A 9001-nucleotide genomic window follows, 5' to 3' on the forward strand; every position below is an offset into this window, starting at 1 on the left:
CATATTTGGTTCGAAGATCAAGCGGAATCTTTCTACTGTTATAGTACAAATCAAAAAAGAATTATTTTTTTTAAATGTCCCGCTTTGCCCCAGCCGTGGGGCAAAGCGGGACACTTCATTTTTGCATGATTTGGTACTGTTTAGCCGCTTCTCTCAAAGACAACTTCTTGCTTTTCACATCTTCTATTGCATTCTTAATATTGATAGCCTATCCGTTCATCCGTCCTATCCGACCTATTTCAGTTTTTCTCTGATAGCGACGAACCATTGTCAGAATTAAATTGTGTATAGGCCTACCGGTACAATATAAATGAATGCTGATAAATATTTTACAATATTGAAGGCTAAAAGTGTTATAATCAAAAATTCAATCAACAGAAGAACCAGCACAGATACAATCTAGACTTCTAGAGTCTCATGTTGCCCTAATGCACTGTCCCACTTTGCTCTAATACAGCTGTCCCACTTTGCCCCAAACTATAGCCTTTAGAAAATAACATCTCTGCTGAAACCTGTAAAGTTTTAGGTAAAAGTTGCTTTTGTTACCAACAAATACTGTCTCAATGTCTAAGATAAACACAAAGCTACCAACAAATTCGCTTATGCTAACGAATGTGGTAGCTACTTTTCCATCTCTTTCTTATAACAAACCATGCCAAAACACATTTTACTTCCTCACGACACGCGTTGTGCTCTGTCAGTCGCCATTTTTTCACAGCAAATACAGTTCAAAGTTGCCTAACTAGTGCTTCCGGTTAGAGGGAACCAAAGAATACAAAGCGTGAGAAATCGCAATGTCCCGCTTTGCCCCGTCTTCCCCTACATCATTGCATAAAACTACATGTGAAATGGGTTTCTTCGTTTTTGTTAGCCTACTTCTGGAAGCTATATGGTACAGTAGCCTACTTAGCAGAATTAAACTATTTGTTTATTAATAGATCTTAAATTATAGCTTATCATTCAGGAATATCCTAGTATAGCTAATATTTTTGGTACAAAAGTAAAATGGTAAGAACTTATATTCGAAAAACAACGCGGCAAAATTGGGATGAAGGCACAATGAAGGCCGCTATAGAGTGCATTGTGAATAAAGAATGTGAATACAAGAAAGCTGCACAGCTATTTGACATCTGATGAAGGGTGGATTTGTTGTTATTCTTGTGAGCAATGGGCACATTGTTCTTGTGCAGGAGTTCAGGATGACAATAGTCTTATTGTTTACACTTGTAGGCCCGTAGCTAGGGGGGGTTCTCAGGGTTCCCGGGAACCCCCCCTTGAGCCGAAAAGGTCCACATTTTGGGGAAGGTGTAGTGTACATATGATCACAGGATCAGCTGAAACCTTCCAGATAGTTCTAAATAAGAGGTTTCTGGAAGATTGAAAACATTTTCGTCCCGGACGCGAAAAATAAAATGATTGATTGTACGATAGTAAAGTCTTAAACTTTGATCATTGCCACCTCATAATGCCTTGTGTTGCGCTAGCAAATGTGACGTAAGTTGTTAAACTCGTATTTTCTCGGTTACAGAGTTTACGTAATAGTTAATCTTTCTTGCATTCTACCTTCTGGATAATTCTATTGATAAAATCTTATGAATACAGTTCTCGTGATAAAAGATAGTTGACGTGAGAGCAGGCAACGGAATTGTGGACGCGTATTGGTTTAGTGCAGTGGTTCCCAACCTTTTTGTTGTCACGGACCTCTTTAGACAAATTATTAATTCTGCGGACCCCTACCTAAATTTTTCCTGAAACTCAATTAACATATTATTGACTATTGTAATAATTATGCTACTCAACTACTGTAGCCTACTGTGTCACATTGCATTGCCGCTATGACTCCTGCGGCAAATATTAGGTTAAACAGTCGCTCAAATAAGAAAATGAATGAATTGTTCAAGAAATGTCAGCAGTATGTGATTATTAAGGTGACCCAAAGTGCCAGGCCGAAACTTTTTCAACGTAAGCAAATTTAATGAGAGAAATGAAAGTGAAAAGATCACTTTTCGTTTTTTTCCCAAAATGCATCAAGGTAATCACGGACCCCCAAGGGGTCCGCACACGGCAGACCCCAGGTTGGGAACCACTGGTTTAGTGGATAGTGTGAGATATACTTTAAGCTGAATTACAGTGAAATTCGCTGAAGCTTACAAGAATTTGTGCCATTGTCCCATGGACCATTTTTTTAAGAAAAAAATTCCATAGACCATTGGCAATTGATGTCCATTATGTGAACCAATAAAATTCTCTTTGGACCACTAAAAATTCGAGGTGGACCACCAGTGGCGCAAATTGTTATATTGCAAATTGTGCAGTAGCTTACATGACCTTATAAGGGTATCTGCCCTCTCCTCTCCCGCTTCCGGCGCCCCTGTCGGTTCCACTGTAGATGTGCTATTGTTCATGTAAAAATTGTTTGTACCGGTATTTATTTATTTTGTTTTTTTATAATTGACAATTTGAAGTTTGTTTTGTTTGTTGGTAGGCTACATGTACTGCTGCTTCTTATGATTTTGCTTGCTTGTGAACACACCAAGAAGAAAGCGTTTTCAAAAGGTCCATATTTTTGGATTTGGGAACCCCCCCTTGAAAATGTCTGGCTACGGGCCTGCACTTGTGATTTATGCATTGAATAAGAATGGAAATGACAATATCGGAAACGAACAAAACTGATCATAATTGTGGTTCAAATGTTATTTCTGCTATTTTGCATGTTTATTGTTTAACCATCAACGATAAACTTGTTTCTAGACTGTCAATGCATTGTTGCTGTGCAAATTTCTGATTTACTTCTCTCATCCCATTTTGCCCCACCCATGGGGCAAAATGGGAAAAAAGGCACTTCTGGAATTTATTTGATACTTAAATGAGCATTATCATTTTTGATATTTTTTTGTTTGATTTGTATAGCATGATGCCTGACCTTTCTGCTAAAACAAAAATTGTTCGTTTTTCTGGAATTTTCTGGAGTCTCTGGAATTTTATGACTGTTTAGGCTTAAGTATCCCATTTTGCCCTACTTTCCCTAAATGTCGTCATCGCAACAAATTTTAACTCAAATACTTCAAAATAACGTAAATTTAATGTAGCTTAATTCTAAAATCTCTTTACTGTAGATATCCCTGCTTTACATGCGCGAAACTTAGTTAATAAAAAATAAACTATTTACAAGAAAACTGCGTCATGCCTGGGATGATGTCCACCGAGGATTTTCACACGGCAGAATGATAAAGGTTAGGTTTGCCCTCTGGGAATCACCATCGTGAAATTAGAGTGGGGATCAAAATTCCTATAAGATTTGAGGCTGAACCATCTCAGTCTGCAGGAGTTACCCTTCTTGAATAGGTCCTTGATGGGTCTCGATGAATCAGATGCGGTAAAAAAACTATCCTACCAAAGCCTTCCACTAGAACAAGCTATTTCATGGAGATATATCTTTACAGAGCGGTGATGTAACCAAAAGGGGGCAATTGCCCCCAGTAAAATGCAGCTAATCAGGAACGGCAGTTTTCTAATAGAATTTCGTATCTGCCAGCGCAGTAACTCACCTGATGTGACCAGATTCAGTTAAACACGTCCGCTTTCCTTGACCCAGCTAAAAACAATATCACAATTTGATGAGGTGCTGTGTTGACAGAGGTGGGCACCCGCTACTTTTAAAGTAGCGCGCTACCCGCTACCGCTACTTGGGCCAAAGTAGCGCGCGCTACCCGCTACCCGCTACCAATTTACAAAAGTAGCGCGCTACTCGCTACTCGGACCAAAGTAGCGCGCGCTACCGCTACTTCTTCCGCTACTTTTGTCTAAAATGACACTAGGAAACACTCAAGTCCCTAGTGACGCAAAAATGACCTTGAAAACGAATGTTATCATTCGTTTACGCTGTCATTTTAACCTCGTTATAGAAAACACATTCTAAAGGAAATTTATTGTTAGGCATCGTTCAAAAACACGAGCATCTCAAAATGCGTGACCCGACAGTTTATCGAAAGACAATTTATCGAACGACAGTTCATCGAACGACAGTTTATCGAAAGACAGTTTATCGAACGACAATTCATCGAAACGACAGTTTATCGAAACGACAGTTCATCGAAACGACAGTTCATCGAACGACAGTTTATCGAAACGACAGTTCATCGAACGACAATTCATCGAAGGGGCTAGGGGCTAGAGGCTAGGAGTTAGGGGCTAGAGGTTAAGAGTTAAGGTTAGAATTAGGGGTTAGTGGTTGGGAGTTGGAGTTTAAGGGTTAGGGGTAGGGGTTAAGGGTAGGGTTAGGGGTTGGGGGTTAAGGAGTAGGGTTAAGGTTAGGGGTTAGGGGTTAGTGGTTAGGAGTTAGGAGTTAGTGGTTAGGAGTTAGGGGTTGGGGGTTAAGGGTTAGGGGTAGGGTTACGGTTAGGGGTTAGGGGTTGGGGGTAGGAGTTGGGGGGTTGGGGGTTAGGGGTTAGGGTTAGGTTTTAGGGGTTAGGTTTTCGATTAACTGTTGTTCCAGGCCCCTAGCCAGCAGGGAGCCAAGGAGGCCTCGCCCCCCTTAAAAACAAATCCGCCCCCCCCTGGCAAAATCCAAACATTCAAGAGCAACAGCTACATTTATAATGATTTTGCCCATTTAAATTTTTTCGGCCCCCCTTAAAAAAAGTTGGCCCCCCTTGCTCTGCGGTCTGGCTACGGCCCTGTGTCGTTCGATAAATTGTCGTTCGATAAACTGTCGTTCGATAAACTGTCGTTTCGATAAACTGTCGTTCGATGAATTGTCGTTCGATAAACTGTCGTTTCGATAAACTGTCGTTCGATAAACTGTCGTTCGATGAACTGTCGTTCGATAAACTGTCGTAGTACCCTCAAAATGAGAGTCACTAAGTCCTGCCCGCTTTCGCTTAAGCACATCGTTTCCAACGGAGAAAAGTCTCTCCACCGCAGCACAGGAAGGAATGGGGGTGTTGTATTTAATGAACAGATACGTTTTAACTCGGTATTCGAAAAGCTCAAGGACTTGCTCCTGTCCGAAAAAAAGGCGTCCACAATTGCTGCTTCCTTCTGCACCGACGTTTCATGGGATGGCGCAAACACTCCAAAAAATACATCCTCGAAGTCATGACTGGTGTTGGTGTCACTCTTCTCGGTATCTACCTGGCTTGATGTCTCGCGCAACAGTCGAATTACATCTCTCTTGACTTTTTCTCGCAGTGCGTCAGCATCATCCGTGGAAACGTAGTGCAGAAATTGTAGCCACGACGTCTTGAAGGAGGGATGAAGGCATGATGCCATAACGCATTTCATGTTGTTGAAGCACTTGTTGAATTGTTTCTTCACCCCTTCAAAGACTTTCACTTTCAACTCCTCACAGGTCACAAGATCACTGGTCTCGGTCAACTTCTTCGCGCAAATTGTGATGGTTGGAAGCAAGACTCCGTAATATGCCTTGGACTCGCCCTGGAGAATGTCTAAAGCCTGGCAGATAGGCTTCATCACAAGGAGATATTCGCCGAAGAAGTTAACGTCAGCTAGAAAAGACCAAAACTTTCCAACCAAGCCGATTATATAGCTGCTTGACCACGCCAGTATTGCAAAAAAACAAGCATTTTTTTCAATTTAAATTAAAAAGTAGCGGGTAGCGGGTGTGCGATTGAAAAAAAGTAGCGCCTCTCCCGCTACTTTGGAAAAAAATAGCGCCGCTACTCCAGCTAAAAAGTAGCGCCGCTACCGCTACTTTCACCAAAAAAGTAGCGCGCTACAAAATTAGCGCGCTACTGCCCACCTCTGTGTGTTGATTCAGAATGTTCGTTCTTCAGATACTGTCATTTGTGTCGTATTTCCTTCATTTATAACCAAACTAATATCAGCAAGTGCAATGACCATGGCAGGGATACCAAGAGCGTAGTTAAAAAGGGCAATTACCCCATCGAAATATTTTTGTGTAGCCTATGCAACCGACTAACAGACTTGTAAACTATCGAAAAGATGTGACGTGTTGGATGAATTCTGACTGCGAATTCGAAATCAGCGCAGCCAAATTAGGTAAACTCATCTAATAAACTCAACAAAAGCATGTCTCTAATACAAAAGCATGTCTCTAATAAGCTTTAAGAAAAATATTGAAAATCTTAATCTATCTCCAAGCTAGCTTCCTATTCAATAATTTCAATACACACAGCTAGAAAATTTAATTCTAAAAAGTAGGTACTCTTGGTAACAAGTCACCCATTGTTACTATTCCTTTTTTCTGTTTTTTTACTTGACAGTATGTTCATTTATTGTATTTGTTAACACACTATTTATTAATAATATAATACCTTTCAAAAGCTTAGGCTAATAAAAATATACAGATCTACTGGCTTGCTGGTTCTTGTATTCTTTTCCAGGAATCTTTGATCCAAGCATGACGAATTGCCATAACACGCACGAAGCTGACGTCACTTAGCCTACCCCCATCCGGCGACTGGCAGATCACCATGTCACTGTTTTTGTTTAAAAAGCTGCATATCACTCGCGTACATAAATTGCTTGGTTAATTCTTCATGGATTGAGTTTTTAAAAAACACTTAAGACACATATAAGTGCATTCCAGCTCACAAGGGTTGACGTGTTTGTGATCCGTGGGTCTCTGCAGCGGATGGAATGTTATGACCACAGACACTTTGAAGATTAGGCTTTTTTTTTTCTTGTAAACCAGTTTCGACCTGCAGGTCAACGAGCAGGGGCGCCGGAAGCGGGGGGGGGGGAGGCAAGGGGGGAGGGCGGATGCCCCCCTGTCCTCAATTTTTCTGCAGATGGAGGGGCAGGGAGGCAATGGTGCCCTTTTAAAGTCATGTAAGCTACTGCAAATTTTGCAACACAGTACAGGCCTTAAAACTCGTATTTTTTCCAGCAACCATCGTGGCCTACCTGGTTCTCCTTCTCGGTGGCCAAATCTGCGTGCTTGGAGACCAAAATACAAAATAAAATAACAGTAGCGCAAGTAAATAGAATTAAACTTGCAACAATGCTGAAATGATCACTTAGCGTTGTTGAAGTCTGGGCCTGGGCGACGTCCTACAATAGAATCGTTGCACCTCGCAATAACTGCTTAATCGGGATTGTAATCCAGTACTGCGGGACTATCAAACGACACTCGCACGAGTGTCTCCAATGTGGCTGATTTTAAAGAAGTTCGCCACTCCCCTAGAATTCTTTTTAGCAACGAAAAACAACGTTCGACATGTGTTGACGATGACGCCAGGTAATAAAATAAGTATTTCAATGATGTGAAGGACATTACTAAAAGAAGCATAATTTTTGCATAATATGATTCAAAAATGTTTTCCTCTCGGATGTCAACTAACCTAGTTCTCCTTTTTAACAACGATTCAATGTCCGACAACATCGAAACGACAATATTGCCAGCCGATGTAAATTAGCACTTCGGATTAAGACTTTGTTAAAATAAACGTCAGGAATTACAAACAAAACTTACAGCGCTGGTGATCGCAGATGGATATATTCCATCAATATTCCCGCACAATGCAACAGTGGCGATTATGACGCGCTGACCTAATTTTGCGTCACTTTTTGATACTACATATTTTCCACAGTTAATCCACGATCATTCTATTGCAAAATTAAATAATTGGCTAGAAGAGAACGGCGGCCAAACTTGGCCGATTGAGGAGGTAGCACCGGCGGTCATTCAAGCACTACTTAGCGGCCATGGCTGCAGGCTGCTTTAAGGCTTGACAGTAGGTTATAACATGACAACATAGCATAATGTCCTTCTTTGTATACCGGACACAAGTAGGCTATCATTACTCAATAGCCTACATAGTGAGTTAATAGATTAGCATTATTGCTATGTCTTATCTTAAAACTTGAAAAAAATTGGCCTTTTAGTAAACAAAAGTGCCCTTTTTTCGTAATTTTGCCCCCCCAGTCAAAAATCGTTCCGGCGCCCTTGTCAATGAGTTGACTGCAAGTGACTGTTCTGGCATTTGGCCATAGAGTTGATTCTTACTTTGATAATTCAAAAAGAGAAAAGGTGGTGACGAGAGTGAATTGATCTCACGTTGTCGAGGTTGCTGCCTCCCTAACTCTGGACCGCTGGGCTACACTGACGACGACTAAACGTTCTCTTAATTTAGTTTCTGTCTGATGTTTCAAGAGCGCTACAATATTACATGCATGTAGCACTCCGTCTCCTGCAGCGGCCTGCGGGTTGCATAGCCTATAACTTACGATTACGACTAAAGCGGGACGCAATTAACTGACTACCAGTATTATCTACGTGACTTTAAAAAAAAGGCCTTCAACAAATTGTTTATATTTCTATGCTGTTTCAATAATATCTACTGTATCGTTTTTTTGTTATTCTTGCAAGGCCTGGTGCGTTGCGTTCTGAAATGGCTTTGCCCGTGGTAGAATTTCTTTGCCTACCTTGCTTTACGTGATGAGCTAACGCGTCAAGAGTGTTCCCCTTAAGACCATCAAAACTTTTGATAACCCACCAAGGTCGATCAACATAGCAACTGTCTTTTTGTTTTTCCTTTTACATAATTTTTTTAAACTTATAAATTGTTATAAAAAAAAAATTATTAGCCTTTTTCTTCTAAATCTATCAAATAAAAAGTTATTAAGGTGTTGCCACCGTGTCATATGTCAAACTGATTGTCCTGCTTTGGTATCATGCACGTTTTAACGTCCGCGTTTTGTCGCTTCTACCTTTTTCTAGACCTCTGCTATGTTTGTCATATATTGTTTTTTCGTTGTGATGGTCAGAAATAAAAACAAACTGAACTGAATAGTTTAAAAAAATAAGAAGAAAATTCTAAAATGTCGACTAGTGATAATCTAACCATCAACTCAACGAGGCAACATAGATCTTGTGGGAACAGTAGTGATTTTGACTGAACTCGAAACTGTAGAAGCAGTGATACCTAACTCGAAGCTGCGCGGTCATAAATTGAGAGGTTAAGGACTGAGTGCACACAACTAACCAATAGGCCTATACTGAACAGGACCACGTACG

The sequence above is a fragment of the Aplidium turbinatum genome, chromosome 6 (assembly GCF_918807975.1).
Source record: "Aplidium turbinatum chromosome 6, kaAplTurb1.1, whole genome shotgun sequence".
NCBI classification, from domain to species: Eukaryota; Metazoa; Chordata; class Ascidiacea; order Aplousobranchia; family Polyclinidae; genus Aplidium; species Aplidium turbinatum.